The 24,380-nt window shown below is 38.0% G+C and overlaps 1 protein-coding gene across 2 annotated transcripts in view; it reads right to left on the bottom strand.

The window, feature by feature from the left end:
• The window catches only part of LOC122844170 (semaphorin-6D-like), a 164,547-nt gene that overhangs the window by 58,102 nt on the left and 82,065 nt on the right, over nucleotides 1–24,380 (bottom strand). For both annotated transcript variants that reach the window (XM_044139376.1, XM_044139377.1), the window contains exon 3: nucleotides 19,924–20,026. The gene's annotated coding sequence lies outside the window, so the exon portion shown is untranslated. The remainder of the gene's footprint in view (nucleotides 1–19,923; nucleotides 20,027–24,380) is intronic.

A 24,380-nucleotide genomic window follows, 5' to 3' on the forward strand; every position in this document is an offset into this window, starting at 1 on the left:
TATCCAATAAAAGTGACTCCCAAAAAAAGAGCATGTGTTCCATCTGTTGTGGGGAAAAAAAGTTCATTAGTTTTAAATTTGAAAAGAAATTAGTCAGCTAAAACTACACAGTTTACAACTGCAAAGTGATGAGGCCTGTGAGCTTATTCCATCTGGCCCATGAAGTATTAATTTGCTCATAAGTCAAATGTAGTCCAACACAGTAATTAGTCTGCTTGCTCGCATCACATAATTAGGGCTTATTGTGGACACTGGTGGGCACTATTAGCTAGTGGTGTCCAGGTCTGTTCCACAGTATTGAACATCATCGCATTTTTAATAATCTGTGTCGGCGTCCTTAAGTAAACTCATCTCCTGATACCAGTTGGTTGAGTTGTGATTTTCAGCCATGTAGGTGCAACTTGCACCACCAGCTTTTTAGCAATTTTAGCATATTTTCATTTAAACAGATACAAACTGCCTTATAGATCTCACACATTTTGTCTTGCATGAATGAATTCATATTTTTTTAATTAATCTAAATGTTTTTAACCCTTTGAAAGTTTGAGAAACATGGCGCACTTCATGCAACAACAGCAGCAGGAGTACACCAAGCAATGCTACACTGCTTCTGGTCTTCCTTTGCCATTTAGCGTGATACAACCTAAAATCTACTGTTACATCAGTTTGAGCTAAGCATCGGTAAGTCCGTGCAACTGGTGAACAGAATTAGCATTAATGTTATTAGCATTAGGAAATACCAGCTTTGGGAACTCCAAAGACTTCTCAAAAACTCTGGCTGCCAGGAAAGATGCACTAAGATTTTCAAATTACAAAGAAATTATCTAACATTCTAATATTCTTTAATATGGAGTCAAATATTACTGGTCTTTAGGAGCTTTGCTCTCTGAGAGTAATGACAAGAAAAATACAGAAACAAAGAAAAACTTGGAGGATTTCTTGCATATTTATCTTTAAAAAAAGAAGCAAAAAGCTCATTTATGACCAAGCTAAATCAGACGAGTCACACTCTTCAATACAAATAACCTCCTCAATCAGTTTGTAGGTCACTGCGTGTTTGTTTTATTCCTTAAATCATTAATTGGTTGCTGTAAGCTAAATCAGCCATGATGTCAATTCTCATTCAACAAGACGAGGCAGACAAAGTATGAGCACTGTATAACTAGTCAGTCAGTCAGTCAGTCAGTCAGTCAGTCAGTCAGTCAGTCAGTCAGTCAGTCAGTCAGTCAGTCAGTCAGTCAGTCAGTCAGTCAGTCAGTCATGCTTGTACAGCTCAGAGCTCACCTTGGAGAAGAGTTGGCTTTATTTACTCCTCGCTCTGTCTAATTCTCATATGTTACTTACACCTGGATGTGTACGGCTGCATGGGATGGACGCATGGAGAACTTTCCAGTCAGTCGAGAGATTATAATGTGTCGATGACCTCCAGGTACGCATGTTTGGAGTCTACAACATAATGTGAGCTCATGTCTGTTTTTGTCATCTATATACAAACTTCTCTCTTTGCCACTTTGGCTCTGTTGATTTGTCAACAAATTCAGAGACAGCATGTGTGCAACTTGCATAACTTGGACAAAATTAACCAAAGGTAATGAGTTAAAATAGCAAAAGATTGAATGTAAAAGTTAAAGTACATGATTCACTGTGTGAGACATACATCTGATATTTTTTATGTACATTTCGAACAGGTCTCTGCTGCATTGCTTCTTATTTCAGCTACATTTCCATCATTAGCATAATACCAAAGAAAGCTCAGAGTTGCTCCAGTTCATGACATTTAACAAGCAGAACTGCTCCAATGCAAATAATTCCCTAAAATCCATCAAAGGATCCAAAATGCTGCAGCCAAATTGGTCTCTTCTGTATTCGCCTCTCAAGATTAGCTTTCATGTACAATCTGCAAAAGGATCATTCCATTAAAATTGCTTCTAGGTGCTCCCACTCAGTTTTTTAACTGTGCTGTTTTACATTTTCTTATGGTAAATAAAAAAAATAAATAAATAAAAAAAAAACAGAGGTTAGTTAACAGTTAGACTTGACTTGTTTGTAAAGAGAAGACAGTCAATTAATATAAATTCTTGTTGTCTGCACTGTAGTGAGTAACATATTAAGTGACCTTAAATGACTGATGCATATTTAAGTCAGAAGTATGGGATTATTTAGAAGATCGGGGTTCTGTGGTGAGGTTATCAGCAATAATCATCTTACCTAATAGACGGCTCTTTGAATATCTTGAGTTTGGATAGTTGATAGTTATTTTCTGAATTGTAGACCACACTGGATGGCTGTCTGCAACTAGATATGCTCAATGTGAAACACACAGAACTAATCAAAACAAACTAATGTAGTTTTAAAAAAGATATTTAGCTTCTGTAGAAAACAAATGTATTGTCTGGGTAATGCCATTGATAAAACTCTGTGCACAAACACGATCTTCAGTTTAAAAATAGCCTACCATTTTCCTGTTCCAGCTAGGAACCACAAGACTTCATTTTTATTTTGTCAATTTACCATTCTGCCTATGTTCCAATCCTAAGTGAAGGTCATGAGCTGTTTGTTTTTTGTTGTTTTGTTTTTTTCTTGACTGAAGACACTAAATCCTTGATGTAAGAGGCTCAAATAAGCTTCCTCCATGGGGTGGGCAGACTCAGACCTAGAGATGACGTGAGGAGGACAGTCCTCTGGGGAGCACCGGGTAGAGCTCCTGTTTCTTTAAATAAAAAGGACCAGCTGAGTTTAGTTGGGGTATGTGTTCAGGATTCTCCTCACAAATCTCAAAGAACAAACTATAAACTAGCTCTAGTGAGAGGTGCGTCACAGTATCCCTCCTGCATCAGTTAACTTCATGATGCACTTCAGTGAAGCAAGGATACAAGTTTTGGTGTAAACTTGGACGCATGCATGATATAATTTATTTTATACAGCCTTAGTTATTCTCATTATGAATCTGCCCCAGGCTCAAACCAGTTGGTTTCTTCAAACAAATGCTGAAATTAAACAGGAGGAATAAATGCCACATACCGATAGGATTTCTTGATTGCTTACCAGTAGTTTAAAAAAAAAAATGCTGTTTTGTTTGGTGTTTCTACAAGAAAAATGTGATGCTATGAGCGCATTGACAGCCCATTTAAAAACAAGAATCCAAGAGATTCTTGGCTTTTCCAGTTTTAATTATTTTAATTTCTCATAAAGACGCAAGAGTCTAAAATCCCAGCTCTTTGTGGTGCTTTATGTGGTGGGTAAAGCTTTGAGCAACCTTTGTTTTCTTCCTTTAAAAGAAGATCAACATCACACTGAGGCTGAAATTTAAAAAAAAAATATATATTTTATCAATCCCCGTCACTCAACCAGTAACCCATTTGGATAATTGAAACATCTTGTTCTCCTTCTCCTTGCTGCATGTTTTCTGTAGTCTGAACATGAGCATCTATTTGGCAGAAACGATCCGTCATCTGAACTGCAGAGCTAATGTGCCACACAGGGTTCAAACAAGAGCACCAGTCTCTGCAGTGATGTACGGTGATTTATAGAAAAGGCCAATATCGAGATTTGATCATAAATCTGATCTGGTTTGGCTGCTGTAGTACGCCCACTGAAGAGAGCTTGATCGATTGCACATTTACTACAGGATTAATCAATAGAACACCGCTTCCTGTGGGAGTTAAGACATTAAGCTGAACAAGTTTAACTCTTTACTACCAATCTTTCTGCCTGCAGCAGAAGCAGAGTTTTATATAGCTTTGGCATTTCATATAGAAGTAGGTTAGACATATTTCACTCTTAGTTCTTCTACCATCACAAAGCTTCATATTCAGGCCAGTTGGAAGGACAGCAGTGATTTTACTTCATATCAGTCAAACAACTGAGCAGCAAGCTTGTAGACAGCAGACGGTTCTTTTAGACGAGGCGATCCACTTGACCTACACATTAAGAGGAACAGTATGGAACGTCTCTTTTTTATTCAAAGTTATAGTTTTCCACAGTATTCCCAACTTTCCACTGCAGTCAGTTTTATGAAACGACAGTTCTGTTGACCTCTGGGTTATATGATTCAGTTAGAGATTATCTGTGAATCTTGGCGTAGACGGCATTAAGACGTCTCACAGCAGTTTTGCTCAGGGCAGGTTTAGTGTAGCTGTCTCAGATCAACCGTCTAGACGTTTCACTGGGTTTCATAAAATCAACATTTGGTGAACACATTTACCAGGAAAACAGAGGTGGCATTTAAAAGGTAGGATACTGGCAAAATTCAATAATATGTATTTTGATTAAAATTTGCACTTTTAATCAAACCTTAAAATATTTGACAAGCGAGCTTTGTCAAAAACCAATACCTACTGGAATATAAATTAAAATTTTCCCTCAATTAAAATAATCAATAAGTGGATATCATTTCAGCCTTAACTTTATATATAAGAAAATTATATTGAAAAAAGAATTAACTTCATTAATTCAATTCATTAAGTGAAACATATCAATTAATTACACACACTGATGTTTTGAGCATTTTTTTCATTAAATGTAATTTTATTTTGATTTTTAGCTTATAGCTAGGTGAAAAAATACATTGAAGAGTGGATTACATTGAATTTATGAAATACATGTTTAAAACCTTCCTAAAAGTTATTTGTTAAAAGTACTTTTAACCTGAAAAACAAGCCTCATGAGAAGTGATATTCTAATTTACTGAATATTTACTGTTCAATTCCATTTAATGCTACTTATAGTAAAATGTAGTCAAATTCACTTTATATTTTATTTACAGAGGCAACAATAATTTTGTTTAAAGCGGAGTTTAAAGTTTAGAGGAAACTTCTGGCAGATCCAGCTGGGGATCAGGAGGGCAGAGCAGACACATAAAAGCACGCGCACATCCACGCACACACACACACACACACACGCACACACACGCACACACACACACAAAATGTCCCAAGAGGGCTGCATCTCTCAGTAAGTGGTGGCCCATCAGTGTGGTAATGTGTTACTGAGGCAAACAGTTTATTGTCATTCACCATAAAATCTGTATTGCCATCAATACATTGCAGGACAGAGTTTATGGTTCTCCTCAAAGCTGTTGCAGAGCTTCATCAGGACTGGTGCTACCGCCAGACCTTTACTGTGGTTTTTTAAACAGCTGGTTTAGCTTTACACATCAAGACAGACAGCTTAGAGATGCACAATTATATCACTAAAAACATGTTTTTGAGGAAATGTGTCACTCTCCCTCTGGTGTATTTTTATTTCTTTAGAAGATCCCAATGGAAACTGCACAAATCACTATGTCAGCCTCTACTACCCTATCATCACCATCAACATCTAATTGTGTTTGTGAATGCTTCAAAACCCCAACCAGCCAATCACTAATCATCAGCAGCAGGATTGCATATGAGACTTAAACTCAGATTACAGAGCAAGATTTAACTAACTGGTGATATTCAAAGACCAGCACTAACTGAGGATTAAGAGGCAAATGGGGTTTATGGACCCAGTGGAAAATGGTGGTCGGAAATCAACGATGAGTGGCAAAACTACTAACATTACTGATATGGCCTGATCAAAATGCAAGGTTGACTTTTTATTAATGCTAAAGCTCAGTTTTTTACTATTCATCAGATTGAAAGCAGAAATTATTTGACACATTGCTCATCACCTTTTGATTCTTTAGTGATCCACATGTGCCAGCATGAGATGGTTTTTAGATCCCGGAGCTACGCTTTGAAAACAAAGAATTGGTGCAAACCAAGCAAGAAAACAGTTTGTTGGAGGGAGCTATCCATGGTGCTGATGCACACACACACACACACACACACACACACACTCAGAGCTGACAGAGAAAAACATGTTTATTATTCCTCGGACATGATTTTATGGTAATTCTCAAAAACATCTTATGCTTTTTAGATAAAAAAATTAAAAAAAACTCCTTACAGATATGACTTACCTCAAACTAAATATCCAGAAATTAACTTGTTCAGGAAGCTTGTGTGTTATTTTTGCCATAATTTTTCAGACGAAGCTGCCTCAGTAAGAACAATTATTCATCGCCTCAAGAGACAGCCTGCCAATTAGTGTGTTTTTGTGACGACAGTAGCCTGTTTACATTCCCATTTTTGGTGAAATTACCTTCCAATGTATTCATTCCAACATGAAAGCAGACAATCTGAAACACCAAATTTGCAGGGTGTAGAAATTAACCTCATGCCTAACTGCTTCTTTTTCTGCAGAAAAACAACATTGTACACACCAGTGCAGTCTCAAATAACCACTAAAAAATCTACAACGCCAAATTTCAGTCACTGAAATTGTTTCACAATGCATGTAAATCAACTAACTATTTCAGGTTAGTTGATAGCCAGCAGAAAATTATTTATCTTTTTTAAAACAACAACAACAAAAACCAACAACTTTAGTATTAGATATTTTACATCTAAGCTGATCTTCATACAAGAGCTGGACACAACACACTTCAAAGATGCAGTTTTTAAACACAACATTAAAGGCTTAACAGCATATCTTCCTTTCCCTGAGCTACACCTGAGGCTTCCTCTGCCTGCTTGTCATCTCTTTAGATAAAGCAGAATTAGTATAATGACTCTCATTCTTACATAGGAAACCATGAACAGACATTAGGTAAGGTCCTTAACAACCTGCTGTCAGTGGTTGAAAAGAATATGAAGGGGAAAAAAGGGGGAATAAGAATTATGTAAATCAATTTTTTACTGCCATACTTAAAATATTGGGTGGTTTTCCATCATTTTTGTATGGAAAATTTAAATTACAAAAGAATACTCAATGAGGGATTCTGTAGCTGCTTCTGGAGTAAAAACTGGTGAATACTAAAAGGATTGCTGGAATAAACAAAATATGCATAACAGATGTGAGGCTAGTCTTCACTGAAGCTGAAAATAATGAAAAGAATAATATATAGTAGTCATAATATATACAACTTGAGCAAATGAGCTACAAGTGGGCATATGAAACAGAATGTGATCTTATTAGTAGAAGTCTATCATTGTCATCATTTAATATATTTATTAGAAATGTTCCAATTCAACCCGAAGTATTGGATCACAGCTTTATTAAACAGTCAATGTTTCCTGACAAAACTCAGCTCCAAATACTGGTTATTGTCTGATTTTCTGAGCCACACATAGAACAATTAAGTGATCAAGTTTAAAAACATGTAACCAAATTTCAGAAGCACAGCTTGAAAACAGCTATAGGCTGCATACTCTGAGGTTAAAGTTATTTTATAGATACTTAAATATGTAAAAGTAGAATATTAAAAAGCTGAAAACAAGTGTCCAGAAAGTAGTTATTAGGATTGTCTTTTAAGTTTTAAGTAGCAGGAATAAACTGAGTACTGCTGTGTAGAAAAAACTAAACCTCCATGTTGTTAAATGCCATCATTATACCTGCTTGTCGTGCAGGGATGCTGGACACAGTTGAGGCTCATAACTAACTAGATCACTTCACAAGGAGATGGTTATGTTATAAAACATAACCACACCAAGTCACTCACAAAAATAAAACGGAGACACGATAAATTATGTTCAATCAATGTGAATGTCTTCATAATAATACCATTATTGATAACCCTTTTTATGTGTCAGTTCGTTCCCAAATACTTAGAAACAGAACACAGTGGATCACTTTCCCTTAAATAAGTGTTGAAATGTTGAAACTTTGAAGCCCTGTATCAAAAAGCAGCTACAGCTGGATTACAAACAAGTCAAAAGGTAGAGTCAATTTGTTAGCACTGCCTAGCATTTCACCAAAAAACAATAAAAACTGAGCTGTTAGCTGGAGCAAATCGTTGTGAATTGTTGGAAACAAAATAAACAGTCGAATGTATTAGACTCCTGTTAAAATAAAGTATTTGTTAATGTCGAGATAGATGTTGTGGGTATTTGTGAGTGAGTTAAGCAGGACACTTAAGATTGACATAGACCACGCATTACTAAAAAAATATACTGTGCATTGCTTTACATGAACAAACAGATTTTATTTGTATAGCACATTTCAGCAGCAAGGCATTTCAAGTGCTTTACATCATAAGACAAAAACACAAAGTCATGCAACAGTCATAGTCTGCTTATGAACAGACTATAAATCAAGTTCCTTCATATTTCCAATATGTTTCTAACAACTGCAGGAGTAAATCACCATTTTAGTACAAATATATTAGGTATATTATGATTATTATCCTAAAATGTAGATATTTAATTCTTAGTATTTGCATCACCTTTAACTGCAGAAACATCACAGATAATGCACCAATCACTAACATTGGTGCATCTGTTTAACAATCCATCTCTCTTCTGCTTTGCATAGTCATCAATTCTTACAACTACCACCTTCTTTGTAAAACAGCTCCTCCCCTTTGAGATGCTGCAGCTGCTTTCATTTAGATAATTGACAGAAATCATTCTGCGGCAGCTTCCTGTTTGTGTGCCAGATGAACAGCGGTTCACCTCCGCGACCCGGTGGTTCTGGATTAACCGTTATTGGGAGAATGTCAGAACAACTCTGAGGTTTCAATGAGATTGGTGTCAGACGGGTCGCGGCGGCTGAAGCGGCTGTGATTATAGTGAAGGCTGATAAGTGATAATGAGATTAGGGTCTGCAGCACGAGGGCAGATCTACTGATTTGGTCATTTACAGCAACTACTGAAGAGGACAGGTGAGATGCTGTGGCTTCAGTTCTCATTTGAAAAAAATTAAATATTTAAACCATAAATAAAGACAAGTTGTACTACTAGTTGGTAGAAGTTAATTTTGAATTTTATGATCTTTGGGTAACTTTCTACATCTTTAGGTCTTATTGGACATATTTTTCTCTTTTTGGTGAACATATTCAGTCAGAATGCATTTTGTTTCCGTCATTTGATGGTTATTCTTTAACTTATAAAAATATTTTAGTATTCAACTATTTGACATGGATTGTGTCATTTTTGTGCATGCTTATGCCAAATGTGTGGATTCTTTTAATTAGAACAAAAAAGTGTTACTGGTACTATTTTAGTCACACCACATTTCAAACGGTTAAATATTTCACTGAGAAAGGGTTCAATCTCTGTTTTCATTTGGAACTTACATTAATAGGAAAAATAATATGCTGACTTACCAAATCACAAGTTAGAGTAGATGCTCTCACAGACAACACGTTTTAACAAAGTTAGATGCTACTGGTGTATTTTTTCTGGGTAAGTCATGGAATGAATATGAATATGAAGACAGCAGTGGTTGGGTGTCAGTAATGTTGATTTTTCATCAGAGAAAATATTCTGTTGCAACACATTTTCTGTGTTGAAACAAGAGAAATGAAGCTGCACTTTTACACAGATTTGCTTTCTGTGTCTCTCCACACTAAACATGTTTCTACTGGACAGAGTTTTGTATCTTTAAGGTTTTATATTAACCTTACAAGAAAGAAAATATGCTTTGCTGCTGCAATCATGTAACTTCCTGTAGGAATTAGTTTGACTGGATTTCCATTGAATGTTTTGCCATTAGTCTGCTTCTTTTTTTCTTTCTTCTTTTAATCTAGTAGTTTTCTGAAAACTCCAAAGCCAATTGGTTGAAATATGTTTTACATACCCGCAACAAATGATTGACCTTGACCTCAGTATTACAAATTTTTTGAGCTTTTGAGTCTTAAAGATGTTTTGCTACATGTGCATCATTCCAGAACTTAAAAGGATAGAAATGCTGCATCCAGCACCAATTGATTGTGGAGAGTGACTTTGATTAAGCAGCATTTACAGATGGGATCTGTTACTCCGGACATTCACTCATCTGGTTCTGGAGCTCGATTTGTAAACACAAAAAAACCCACAAACTACAACGTCAGAAAGATTTATAGCTACTGGTACAGCCTGATCACTATTCTAGTGTATTTTCCACCTCAGGCGTTCCACGTTTTTATTTATATGTTTAATCAGATTGATTTGAGGAAAGTCTATTGTTTAAGAGGATGTTGGTCAGTTCTTCTATTCCTCATACATTTATATTTAATGGCCAACATTCGCAAGTATAAAAGAAACACACACACACACACAATAAATATTTTGAATACGTCTTTGTACACACATTAATGTCAGTTTAACCTGCTTTACAAGCAGATTATTTAAAGTTCTTTTATTATAATATATTGATAAACAATTGTCAAAAAAATTTGCTTATGTGACTGCAACAATCCTTATTTACCAGTAGGAGGTAACTAATATTTTAGTTTGAAAACATGTCAACAAGTTGCTACTAGTTGATAATGTACATTCGGTAGGATGTATCTGGCTACAAACTCTATCAGGAAATTGAAGTTTTAAAAAAAAAATTAGAAAACTGTCAAATTAACCAAATAGGTGCAAAATGAAAGCAGGTCTAAATGAAATGGGAAGAGATGAATACGAATTGACAAACGAGTGAATAAACCCAAAGCTGGTCCAAGAGCATCTTCAATCCGAGTGAGCATGCATCAAATCAGGCTTTTATTTACATTGTAAAACATGTTTACTACTTTACATGTTCTTAAAACACGTTTCGCTGTTGAAGTGCATCACTTCTCCGTGTGTCTTCCTTAGTTCTGGCTGTGTGTGGGACTTTAAGTGTGTGCAGGGTCGATGTCTCGCATGTATGTTTGTGTGTCTGCTGGCCTTGAGTGGGCGCCCCAAGTGCCAGACTGAGAAAGTGGAATCAGTTTTCATCCTGACAGGCAATACACCAGTTTCTGCCGCTGTGCGCCTGTGTGTGTGGTTGTGTGGTTGTGTTCTTGTGCGTCAGGCTGAAGGACAAATTCTAACAAAAAGACTTCACGGGTGCCAGAGTAACTGAAAGACCACCTAAATGAAACTGAAACTATAATCGGACTGAGGAACTAACAGAAAAAGGGAAAGAAGAATAGCTATAGTCTTTTGTTTTTTTTCTCCCTTCCTCCGGCTCTCACCGTTTCCTTTGAAAGTTTACGGTATTAATGAGTAAACTATGGATCGGGCACAAAACTAATCCAGGCTGTAATCAATCTGCAGGCCTCAGTTTGGGGAGGCGCAGCAACACATTTAGCTCTGTGAAATCTTGATTTTATGCAGCTTGAAATCAGCTCTGATGCTTCCTGTGGTTCACTGCTGGCTGAGAAGACCCCTGCCAACCAATGCCTGGCCTCAGTACAGATTTGCTTTCTGTGTCTCTCCACACTAAACATGTTTAAAAATATATATAAATAGAAAGAAGGAAGATACTTTGATCTGCTGTCTGATGCAAGCCCATAAACCTAAATGTTAACCTAATTCAAAAGAAATGGTTCCTGTGTGTCATGAAGTTATTCCTTTCCTCAACCATTGCATCTATTGTGCGTTCATTTAACCTATAAGCATGTAAAAAAAGTTTTGGCATCACAGGTCTTGAACAACCAAACGTAAGCACAAATCCACCAAAACTGAAAACACAGCTTTATGTATCAAGTAATTAATTGAAGAGTGTTGCAGATGGGATATCAGTATCTTATGTTTTGCAATCTGTGCCGGCAGATTTGCGAACTGAGTGCACACATTTTCAAACAATATCTTTGTTCAGAGAACATGATGGCGTGCCAATGTCTACAGGAACTTACAGGCCGCCCACAGTTGAGGAAATAACTTTATTCCAAAGTGTTGTGTGGAAAACAATGCCAAAATATGCAATAAAAAAAATGCACAATATCATGGCTAAGAGGCGAGAGGGGAAGTGGTTTGTTTTTAATCCGGTCACTGTAGGTGGGATTCAAGAAGCCTGACAGCATCTTTTCTGAATCATTCCTCCTTTGGGCTAAGTGAGAGCTACACGGTCTAAATGCATCATTTGTTATCCCACTATGTAGGCAGACTATGGTAAATACAGTACGTCTAAAATCGCTTCTACTGTGGGTTCTGACCCAAGAAAATTTAAAAAAAAGAATTTGTGAAGTAAAAGTTCTGTTGTAAATACAAAATATGTGCATCATTTATGAAGCCCCAATGTTTTATATATATTGTATGTGTACCAAAAGGAAGAATGTCAAGAAAGCCAACATTTTATGTACTTTTTCTTTCCACATTTAAAAGTGACCTGACCGCCGTGGGCTGAAAATTCAGACTTTGTGTGAGGTTGAAAAATGTTGGAAATCTTTCTGAAGAATTTATGAGAATATTTGGCACTGGGAGGAATTTATGGCCAGAAACTGAAATACATCTAGAATTTGAAATATTTAACGTTAACCCTCAATAGGAATATAAATACATGGAAATATATCTTAACTTTAGCAACCAGATTGCATAAATATATATATATATATATATATATATATATATATATATATATATATATATATATATATATATAATAAATTCCCTTCTCACCCACCGCGGGTGGTGATTCTTCTTCCTCTTAGCTCGGGTCCTCTACCAGAGGCCGGGGAGCTTGAGGGTTCTGCGCAGTATCTTGGCTGTGCCTAGGACTGCACATTTCTGGACTGAGATGTCTGATGTTGTTCCTGGGATCTGTTGTAGCCACTGTTCCAGTTTGGGGGTGACTGCCCCGAGGGTCCCGATGACCACAGGCACCACTGTGGTCTTCACCTTCCAGGCCCTCTCCAGTTCCTCCCTTAGGCCCTGGTATTTCTCTAGTTTCTCATGCTCCTTTTTCCTGATGTTGCAGTCACTTGGTATTGCCACATCCACCACAACGGCTTTCCTCTGTTGTTTATCCACCACGACTATGTCTGGTTGGTTCGCCCTCACCATTTTGTCTGTCTGGATCTGGAAGTCCCACAGGATCTTAGCTCGGTCATTCTCCACTACCTTGGGGTGTTTCCCACTTTGATCTTTGGGGTTCCAGTCCATATTCTGCACAGATGTTTCTGTACACTATGCCTGCCACTTGGTTGTGTCGTTCCATGTATTCTTTCCCTGCCAGTATCTTGCACCCTGCTGTTATGTGTTGGACTGTCTCAGGGGCCTCCTTGCACAACCTACACCTTGGGTCTTGTCTGGTGTGGTAGATCTGGGCCTCAATTGCTCTGGTGTTTAGGGCCTGTTCCTGGGCGGCCATGATGAGGGCCTCTGTGCTGTCCTTCAGTCCAGCTTTTTCCAGCCATTGGTAGGACTTTCTGATGTCAGCCACTTGGTTGTTGCGGTGGTACATCCCATGCAGGGGCTTGTCCTCCCATGATGGTTCCTCCGGCACCTCAGGTTCTGTTCCCCATTGTTTGAGACATTCACTGAGCACATTGTCTGTTGAGGCTTTGTCCCTGATGTATCTATGGATCTTGGATGTCTCGTCTTGGATAGTGGTTCTCACACTCACTAGTCCTCTGCCTCCTTCTTTGCGGTTCGTGTAGAGTCTCAGTGTGCTGGATTTGGGGTGGAACCCTCCATGCATTGTTAGTAGTTTCCGGGTCTTAACATCTGTGGCCTGTATCTCCTCCTTTGGCCAGCTAATTATTCCTGCAGGGTACCTGATTACTGGTAGGGCATAGCTGTTTATTGCACGGATCTTGTTCTTGCCATTGAGCTGGCTTCTCAGGACTTGTCTTATTCGTTGGAGGTATTTGGTTGTGGCTCTTTTTCTTGTGATCTCATCAAGGTTGCCATTTGCTTGTGATATTCCCAGGTATTTGTAACCTTCCTCTATGTCTGCTATTGTTCCTTCTGGGAGTGAGATCCCTTCTGTGCGGATGACCTTCCCTCTCTTTGTAACCATCCGACCACACTTAGTCCGAATGACATCCCAATGTCCGTGCTGTATATCCTGGTGGTGTGGATCAGTGAGTCTATGTCTCGCTCGCTCTTGGCATACAGCTTGATGTCATCCATGTAGAGGAGGTGGCTGATGTTGGCTCCATTCTTGAGTCGGTATCCGTAGCCAGTCTTGTTGATGATTTGGCTGAGGGGGTTCAGGCCTATGCAGAACAGTAGCGGGGACAGCATCTCCTTGGTATATGCCACATTTGATGGATACTTGTGCAAGTGGCTTGCAGTTGGCTTCAAGGGTGGTCTTCCACAGCCCCATTGAGTTTGCAATGAAGGTTCTCAAGGTTCTGTTGATGTTGTACATCTCTAAGCATTCGATGATCCAAGTGTGTGGCATTGAGTCATAGGCTTTCTTGTAATCAATCCAAGCCGTGCACAGGTTGGTGTGTCGGGTTTTGCAGTCTCTGGCAACTGTGTGGTCTACAAGGAGTTGGTGTTTGGCTCCTCTGCTGTTCACCCGATGCCCTTCTGTGTCGTGCTCATGTATTGATCCATGTGTTTGCTTATCTTAGCGCTATGATGCCTGACATGAGCTTCCAGGTTGTGGAGAGACAGGTTATTGGTCGGTAGTTAGATGGGACCGGGCCCTTTGTTGGATCCTTCTGGATCAGGATTGTCGCCCTTCAGTTAACCATTCAGGGTGGTTCCCGTTCTGTAGCAGCTGGTTCATTTGGTCTGCCAGTCGCTCATGTAGGGCAGTCAGTTTCTTTAGCCAGTAGGCATGGATCTTGTCTGGCCCTGGTGCTGTCCAGTTCTTCATACCTGAGACTCTTTCTTGGACATCTGCCACAGTGATGGTTACCGGATTTTGCTCAGGGAGTTTGCTGTGGTCATCTCGTAGAGAGATCAGCCACTTTGCATTGCTGTTGTGGGACGCCTCCCTTTCCCATATGCTTTTCCAGTATTGTTCTGTCTCCAGCTTTGGTGGGTCTCCAGCCTTGTTATTCCCCTGCCACTGAGAGTACACTTTAGCTGGTTGGGTGGAGAAGAGCCTGTTAATCCTTCTGGATTCCTTCTCCCTTGTGTATCTCTTTAGGCGGCTGGCCAATGCCTGGAGTCTCTGTTTGGCAGTTTCGAGTGCTTCAGGTATGTGCATCTGGCTGTACTTCTTGGGTATTGGTCTTTTTGTTGTTCCCTTATGGAGCTCTGATAGTTGGCTCACTTCCCTCCTTGTTGCCTTGATTTTACTCTCTAACCGTCTTTTCCATGGTGGGTATTTGTTATTGTCATTGTTATTCTTATAGCCAAGCAACTCAAGGATCACTGATGCTGCGTTGTAAATCAGCTCGTTGGTTTCTGTTATGGTATTGGTAGGGATTGTTCTCACTGCTGCATTCACATTCTCAATGAGACTTTCTGATGGTATTTCACTCAGCCGTTGTAATTGGCGCCGAGGAGGTCTGTCTGTCATTCCTGCCATGATTCTATTTCTCAGGTCCGTTGCAGCCTCGTTCAGCTCTGTTTCCATCATTGTGGCTGCATATTCCCTCTCTGGGCGGGGGCTTGTAGTTAAGCCCCGCCCTCTCTGACATCCAGGTTCCTCCTTTTTCGCCGTGGCGTTTGTGTTGTACTTCGTCAATCTCAAGCTGTGATAGTAGCTGCCGTTTGCGGATGTTGGAACACTGAGCTACTAGCTGTTTAGCAGTGTGGACTGGGGATGTCGAGTAACCATTCCTCCCTCAGTCTTTGCATATAGCCCCTCCGATCGGGGCTACTTGAGTAGTAGCATTCCAACAGATCCAAGTTTTCATCTCTTGCCCATTTCCGCTTCGTTGTCCGCCTCGTTGTTCCAGTAGCCCATTTATCATCAAGGTGCTCTGGTTCCCCAGCACCTGACGCAGACCTTGTTTGGCCGGGCGACGTCTGAGCCGGCATGTTTCCTTGCTTGTTTGTGTCTCTCATGTTATGAGGTAGGCTGTAGCTCGAAGGATCTTGCCTAAGGACCCAGACAGGATAGCGCCCTTTTTTCCGGTTTCGACCTGGATTCGAACCCGGGTCGACCGGGTGAAAACCCGCTGACTGATATATATATATATATATATATATATATATAAAACCATTTTTAAATCGGATAGTAAATCGTCCACTTCATACAGCATGGATATTATGCTGTATGGACGTTACACCCCAAGCAGTGCACATCCATCCATCAACTGGAAACATCTATTAATATATTTCATTTTGATTATTTGATGTTTTTATTTGGTCAATGCTACATTTACACAGATTCCATAATTGTTGCATATATATAAATATATACATATCCAGCAGCAATAAATGACATTTACTCTTTCTGAATTAAATCTAAACCATCTACAACAGTCAGCAGTGCTTCTGCGTACGTTTGATTTTCCCAGAATTTTACATATCAGACTAATCGATAAAACAATTTCAGCTGTCTGGACTAGATAGTTATATTAGTAATAGATTCTTAATAAAAGATTAGCAGCAAAAGAAACTTAAAAAAAATCAGGCTGTGCTGTGAGTGATGCAAAATAAATAGTTTTTTCTCATCTTCCTCTCACAAAACTAGTGAGAGGAAACAAATTAAGACTCCTCGAAATAGATCAGAAATTAAACTTCAAATATATTTTTCTGGTTAAAACGCAACAACATTTTCTTTCCAAATCCTTCTCTTCTGTAGATGGTTGTAGTTGATATTTTTAAACCAACACAAAATGATAAGATTGTGTTTGAGTTGGTCGTCACTTCAGACATCTAAATATCAGTTATCGGGCAAAGAAAAAATGAAATTTTAATAATCTGTTCCATTTAAAAATAAGCCATTTCAGGCTCTCAGGGGGCTGGCTGAACAAGAAGCAGTGATTGAGCGCTACATCACATCGCCTGCCCTCAACAACCTCTTCTTGCTCCATTTCCGTTCATTTTTAGTGTTTCTTATGAACCATTTCATTGCCTCACCTTTGTGCCAACACATAAGCGATGACTGCACTGATTGTGACGATTTTTTCCCTACTTTTGTACAAAGTGCTGTCGAGCTGAAACATTTTAAGAAGCATGTGTGCGAGTCAATCTAGCCGTTCTTGTGTTAGAGGTTGCAGAATGCCGTTTTTGTCTGGATGTAACTGGATGAATGGAGAAAAGTCAGGAAAGAAACTGAGGGTCAGCTGGAAAATGTCATCAAAAAAGAAAAAAAGGAATTTACATGAAAATAAAGACGCAACAAATCCGAACTGTGAGGATGAATGAACAGAGATTAATAAGAGGAGGAAAATGAAGAATGAAGGGAGTATATTGCAGTTTGGATGAAAGATTCTAAAAGAGGAAGCAAGAACCCCACCACCCAAAAAAGAAATAAATTGATGAATAATGAATATGTCAAAAAAGGAACCAACAGCTGAAAGGCAAATGAAGCACAGACAGAATGAGGAAGTTTAGAAAAAGTGACTGAAAGACATTGCCATTTGAAAAAACAAATGAAAATGGGAAGATTCGAGTGCAAAAGAGAAAAATTCTAGCAATCCCTCTATTTTTATTCGAATTCTGTCTTCCACATATCTTTTACCCCCAGTTGCAACACTGCTGTGACAATTACTGTTCCAAAGCAGGAAATAAAAACAGGTGGACATAAAAAAAAAGATGTTTTTAAAGTAAGAGGCATCAGAGGCAAAGTGTTTGATCCAGACTGAAACATTTATTCCACAAAAAGAATAAAAAAGGCAGAAGGAAAATCTCTGGCCAGCCAGTGGTTAGTGTTTTGCTTTATGGAGGCCACACGTCTGTTCAGATACCGCAGGGAAAAGTGATCATCCAATTTTTATGGTGTTGTTATGGTTCATCTGGGAGCCGCACATTTTTATGTTATTGTTGCAATTTAACACAGTTGGATCAAACACGTTGCTTTAGAAATTTTGCAGCATTCAAAAATTGTGCAGCAGAAAAGAAACTACAAAGTCCTAGATGAAGACTTTAATCTGGTTCATTTACACCTTTACAGCTGAGCAACGTTTCCACAAGAGACCAAACAGTTGCAGTTGATGGACCCGACCCAAATGACCCAAATCACTTGATTGTAAAAATGACTCCACGCATAATAATGTAAAGATTCCTTTTGTTCACATAACTGCACACAGATCAGGGGCCACCATGTTTCAAAGGCAGAAGTAACTGTGTTCCATAAGCACACTTATGTTAAGAACAGAAGAGGTAATTAGAATCAGTTCATTACTGAATTTTGTGCATGGTAAATAGCCGTCTTAACAGATTCTCCCACTTGAGCCTTCGAACACTGCAGCTTGACTGAACACGCTTGTGTAAAATCAGAAATCTACTTCTCAGTTGTTTAAATTAACAAGGTTAAGGAGTTTCAACCAGCTGATGAACGAGACACTTACACGACTCATCTGTCAGGAAGAAGCTGAGTGGACAAAATAAAAACAGATGGAATCACAAACCTTTCTGTGAGGCGAGAACCAAAAGGAACCGAGATGCTGCAACAAAAGCTGCCTAAAGGGATTCTGGGAAACTCTGAACAGCAATCTGCACAAAAGCTGCACTTTGCAGAATAAAAGAGCAAGAAAATAAAGCAGAGAAAAATGATGACGCAGCAAAAGAAGTACCGTATTTTTCGGACCATAAGGGGCATCGGATTATAAGATGCAGGATCAGTGAATGGATCTATTTTCATATATAAGACGCATAAAGCAAAACACAATACGGTAGCCAGATAGGTCAGACTTTATTCAAATCATTAACAGTAATTGTCAATATTGCACAAAAAAGTACACTCACTTTTTCAATCATTCATCTTCTATGAATCCATCAAGTTTATCGCTTACCAAAGTCGTAATAAAACATACGGTTCACTGTATGTTTTATTACAGTGAACCGTAATAGTTTAGGGTTAGGGTAACTGGAATGGAAGGCACAGTGCTGATTTTTTTGCAAATATAGGGATTTTAGGTGCGCCTTATAGTCCAAAAAATACGGTACTTGTAAAATATTGCGTCACACGTTAGCATTCACGCACACACTTTGAGCAGATGTTCTGTTGGATTCATTTTTATCTCTTTGTGCCTTTGATTGTAATGACACACTGCTGGAAAGTGAATCAGTCCATATTCATTTCATCATGCAATGCCTTTGCTGAAGCTGAATACATGCCATCAATTTTTTTTAACGACGCCACATCTACTGGTAAAAAAGGAGAGCATCGACTTATATTGAATGATAGTTTAACTGTACCTTCAACCACAATCAGCTCATAGCAGCCATTGTAAAGAAAAACAAGTAACACCAAACAGAGTGGAGGAAAAAAAAAAAAAAAGAGTCCCTGCACATTATTAATATAGCAACAAGCCAAAACAAAACTACATTGAGAATTTATTGATTTCCTGTTTTTGGAGTGGTGGCCTCTGCTTCTGTTCTCTTTTTCTGAAATTACACTCAAACAGACAAGGACACAACTGCACTTACTTTGCAATCTCATTACATCTGCCGCTGCACTTGAGGAGCACAGCCTCGCCACTGCAATCTAACAACTTGAAGAGCAACTTTGCATTTGAAAAGAAAAAAAAAAAAAAGGCGACCCTTATGGCTGAAAAACCAGTGATGTTTCTTTGCGGCTTTTAGCACAAACACAAAAGTCAGTCACAAGGAGGCCTGCATGCTGTATTGATACAACAGATGCCTGGAATATGGAGGCCATAAGTTCCTGACGCAGCTGTTTAGGATTTGGCACAATAACTCCTCCTCCTTCTGTTTCAGACATTTCTTGGAGGAGAAATATGGCGGCCAAGAGATATCCCCAAAAAGAAAAAAAAAGAAAAAAGAAAAAAAATCAAGCTCCTCATTTACCGATTGGTTCATTTACATCAACCTCAAATATACTGATTTCCTTTAAACCAATACAAATTATAAAAATCAAAAGTTTTAATGTTAAGAGAAAGAAATTCATAAACAGTTTATTTTAAAACTAAATAAATATGCACTTTCGACTGTAAATTCCTGCATTCCCCCGCCTTCATTTCCATCTTTTTTTGACCATAATTGTTACGGTTTGATTTAAATGCAATGGTTGCATGAGTCACATTTGTGAGTACAAAAGTACAAACATCTCTACAGCAGTTTTTTCTTATTAATCTGTACGAAGTTGCAACTTTAAACACACTGGGATGCAAAGGTTAACTGTACTTACAGTATTAAAATATGCTGAGTCTCATCCGTGGCTCTTCCAGCTGCAGAGGCGACAATGACGTGAAGAACAAGTCAAGAGGCGGGGGTGAACCCCCTCAGATGTCCTGAACAAACAGAAAACACAGAAGTTTACTTACGAGTTTTAATTTTTTATACTTAACCAACAGATTAGAAACAAATGATGCTCATACTCTCAGATGTTAGATAATTTCCCAAATGTTTCCTTTTGGCAGAAGAAACACCAAAGTGGAGATAAAGGCTGTTTTTTAGTTTAAGGTCTATGTGAAGTGCATTGTATTGAATATCCAGAGAAAAGTTCAGTGAGGATGTGTGAAACTTTTCATTTCCTTCCAGCAAATGATTTAATTCATAGTGATTTACTTTTATCTTCAAATTTAGGATAATTCAACCAATCACAACACCCATTTGAATCAGCAAACAGGCTCATTAAGAAAATGTTTTAAAATTCAATCATGTAATTTAAAATACTCAATTCAAACTCCTCTTTTAGTTTGTATTTCCAAAGACTAAAATGAAACGTGATAAACTCTGTTAGAAAAGAACACCTCCATCTACATAAAGCATAAAAAGGATAAAAAGAAAACACAACCCCTTTCAGTTCAAGGGGTTTGAGTATCAGGAGATTATAATATATATATATATATATATGATCTGATCTCTATCAGATTCTAAGATTATTTCAATCTCACTCAGTTGAACAATTCTTCGTATCTTTACTTAGCAATAATAGAGTGAAAGAATGAAAGGTCTGTGTGAAAAACAAAGTCTGCTAACGCATGCTGCACCTTTCCATCTTGAAGTAGCCCTTTTCTTTATGACACCATCAGTCTTTCATGCTGTTGTGGGAGAGCTCTGGTTCAATCTTCTCTACAAGATTGCTTGCATGACCCATTGTTGGACATGCTGCCTCACATTTTGACTCTGGGATACTTTTGTATACAATAGAGTTCATCTATCAGTGAAAGGTCAACAGGTTGTGTGACTGGAAAGCAAACTCACATTTAAAACACTTACACTCCTGTGCTGGTACGCAGTGGGGCTACATTAGATTTTATAAATAAAATAAAATAAAAATAGTGCTAGACTATACAGACAAATTTTCTTACTTTGATTTCATCCGAGCAAAAGGTATTGTTTCAGAGACGGTGTTTCAGTTGATTTAGATTCATCTCAAACCATAGGAGTTAAATCTAACAGCACTGACAAGAACTTTAACATTCAGCTGAAGCTTGTATGAACTGAGAGAACTCTTCAATTTTCCTTTGCGATTTCAACCAGGGATAAATTTGTCGGAACAACTATCTTAATACATTTCCATTCATGAAAAAAAAATATCAATTTTCACTGAAAAACAATTAATTTAATGGAAAATGGTCTTCAAACTTTACCTGTTGATCAACAAGACTGACCGGCTTCAGATCATTTCCATACAATAATCACATAGCCAAATCCATTCAGTGATTCAAATATAGACAAGTTGTCAAACACCATCTTCCACATGTTTTCCAAATCAGATTCTGCTGAGGAACATATTTCTCACATCAGACGGCTCCTGGAAGATCATGCCGTGTGCCTGCTCTCCACTGTGAACCACAGAGTCCTGCTGGTTCTGCAGCTGTCTTTGCTTTGCATCATGTCATTATGTCACAGTCGTTCAGCAACCCCAAGCAAATTTCAGTCTACCTCCCAATGAGACCAGGAGTGCAATCATATTGGTGGGATAACTTAAAGTCAGGAACGTAGCTTTGCATGAACCCCAACAAGCTCTGTTGAATCTTTTTCTCTGAAGTTAAAAAAAAATAAATATATATATATATATATATATATATATATATATATATATCTTTATATATATATATATATATCTTTCTATATATATATATATATATATATATATATATATATATATATATATATATATATATATATATATATATATATATCCCACATAACCATTATTGATGGAAGTATTTTATTCTGCATATGGCAACACATCAAATGACAAAAGTAAGCACCAATCAGATTAAAAGAGGCCTCAAATTACATATATAAAGGATTTGTCCCGTGTTGCCACCAGGCATGATTCTTCACGTTCTGGAACTAATCAGATTGCTCCGCCTGGAGGATTGTAGTTCGAGTCTCTGGAGGATTGAAATCTCATCTGGTGGCAGAACTCCAGATCGAAGGAAATCTAATCAGAAGGCGTTTGGCATGAGGCGAATCCCAAAGCTGGCTTTCATTCATGGAGAAGCAAGAAGAAGAGCCAAGGGGAGATTGACACACGCAAATGAGATCAACACTTAGGGAGGAGGAGAAGAAATTTATATCCAAGATGTTCCCACCTCACAGTGAATCGTCTAAAAGTATGCAAGGGTTTTGATTTCAAAGAAGACAATTTTAGCCACTCATTTCAAATCAGTTTGGTGCAAGTGCAATTCTCTCCACCTCCACGTTTGTGCCATCTATCCTGTGAAATTCTTAAGACTAAAAGGTTAATAATCTTTTTAGCCAAACAGGAGTTGTAAAAAATGGGAGGTCATGATTTAAGGTTGACCCCACAAGTTCAAAGAGGATGAGATCAGTGAAGAATCTAGAGCAGAACAAAATACAAAGGGGAGCAGAAATTAAGTGCAGACACAAAATCATCTAGCACAACTTTTAAAAAAGTGACAAAACAAAAAAGAGAGAACTCCCAGCTACCACTAATCTGCTATTTGAGAACATTAATGCTTGTCATGCAGCTCTTGACTTAACTGATTTAAATTAATTAAAACATAATGGATACTGGAGTAAAAAAGTTGAAGCGTAAACAGCTACCTGTAGCATCCAATTAACTCAAACACAATACATTGTACAAAGTGCAGTGGGAGTGGAAGGAGTCTCTGTAGACAAGACTGGATTTGTCCAACAGCTACAAGTTGTTTTTACATACAGCTGATGCAATAGTTTGATGAAATAAGAGGCTTAAACATCTTTTTTTCTCAAATATGAGTATAATCTTATTTTAAAATGTCTTAACATTAAGGGTTTTCTAGAGGTTTTATTGCTGTATGATGTATTGACTAGGCCTCCTTATGCTACTTTATTCTTGGAAAAATATTCAACCCAATCTCCATCCATTCTGTAATTTTCACTACATTTGAGAAAAAAATATTTTCAAAAAAACATATTTTTAACTGTCTATAATAGATTTTTGTTTGTTTTATTGATTAGAGCGTAACTAAAGCATATCAAACTGTAACTTTTGTGAACCTTTCCATCTCTACTGCTTTCACCCTTATACCATCTTGTTTTATTACAGGTAAACTCACAACATCCAGATCACATCAAAAACGCAGCTGTGACGGTAAAATACAAAATGGGGTTCAAAACTGCTTTGATTATTTCAAAAGTCAACGGTCGCTGTCCAAGTTTGTGGAATACACAAATAGCAATTTATGTTTGTTAAACAAGGCCACTATGCATCTACAAATCAAATGATTGAAGCTAATAAAACCCACTGTCCCTCTGATTTGGATTACAAGGGGAAACAATACTGATCACACAGTGGGTACAGTTTAACATTTTGTTCTTGGAAACAAAAAAGGTGGCCAGTTCCAAGCAGACACTGGCGGTTCCAATTCTATGAGCCTGCCAAAACACTTTGTGATGGCAGATATATGCTGGCAGGAAGTCAAAAGTTAAAGTTCTAATAAATCCACCTGCTGTTCCTTCAGCTGTTCAAGAGCCGAGTTTTTTAACCAACATGCACAGTTTGTTCCATTAGAAGACAAGCCGTCTATCAGAAATATGCCCAAAATATTCCTGCACAGCGGTTCTCTTTACCAAGTAAGAGCTGAGAAAGAGTGAAAACAAACCAAACAAGGCGGGACTACTGCAGAAAACTTCTTTATCACAGCTGGGAAGGAACTGAGGGAGGCAGAGTAAGGATGTTGTTTCAATAACACTCATTTTTAGAACAACAAATTGCCAGCTTGCAGTTGGTCTCTTATGTTCAGCCATATTGTGTTGCATAACTCCCCCATTTAGACCCTCGTTTGGTCAGACCACATTTAAAAAAAAACAAAACAAAAAAACACTCAGAGCATGAAAAAGTTATGCCTGAACTTAGAAAGTTTGTTTACATGACTAAATTTTCGCTAAAGAAAAACCAAAGATGTGACCAATGATACAAACAAATCAGATGGGTAACGATGGGACAATCCAATGTTTCAATTATTGACTGTGATCCATGATCTTGTATTTTAGTGCTATGATGTAAAGCACTTTGAAACGTCCTGTTGCTGAAAGGTACAATATCAACTAAAATTGATTGATTCATAATACTCAGACTGAGTGGGAGAGGAAGTGTGTGTGGGAGTGTATGTAGTGGTGAGTTGAATGTGTGAGGATGGGAACGTACTGAGGATGTACAAGAATATTTATAGAAATCTGGAG

The sequence above is a fragment of the Gambusia affinis genome, linkage group LG14, assembly GCF_019740435.1.
Source record: "Gambusia affinis linkage group LG14, SWU_Gaff_1.0, whole genome shotgun sequence".
NCBI lineage: Eukaryota > Metazoa > Chordata > Actinopteri > Cyprinodontiformes > Poeciliidae > Gambusia > Gambusia affinis.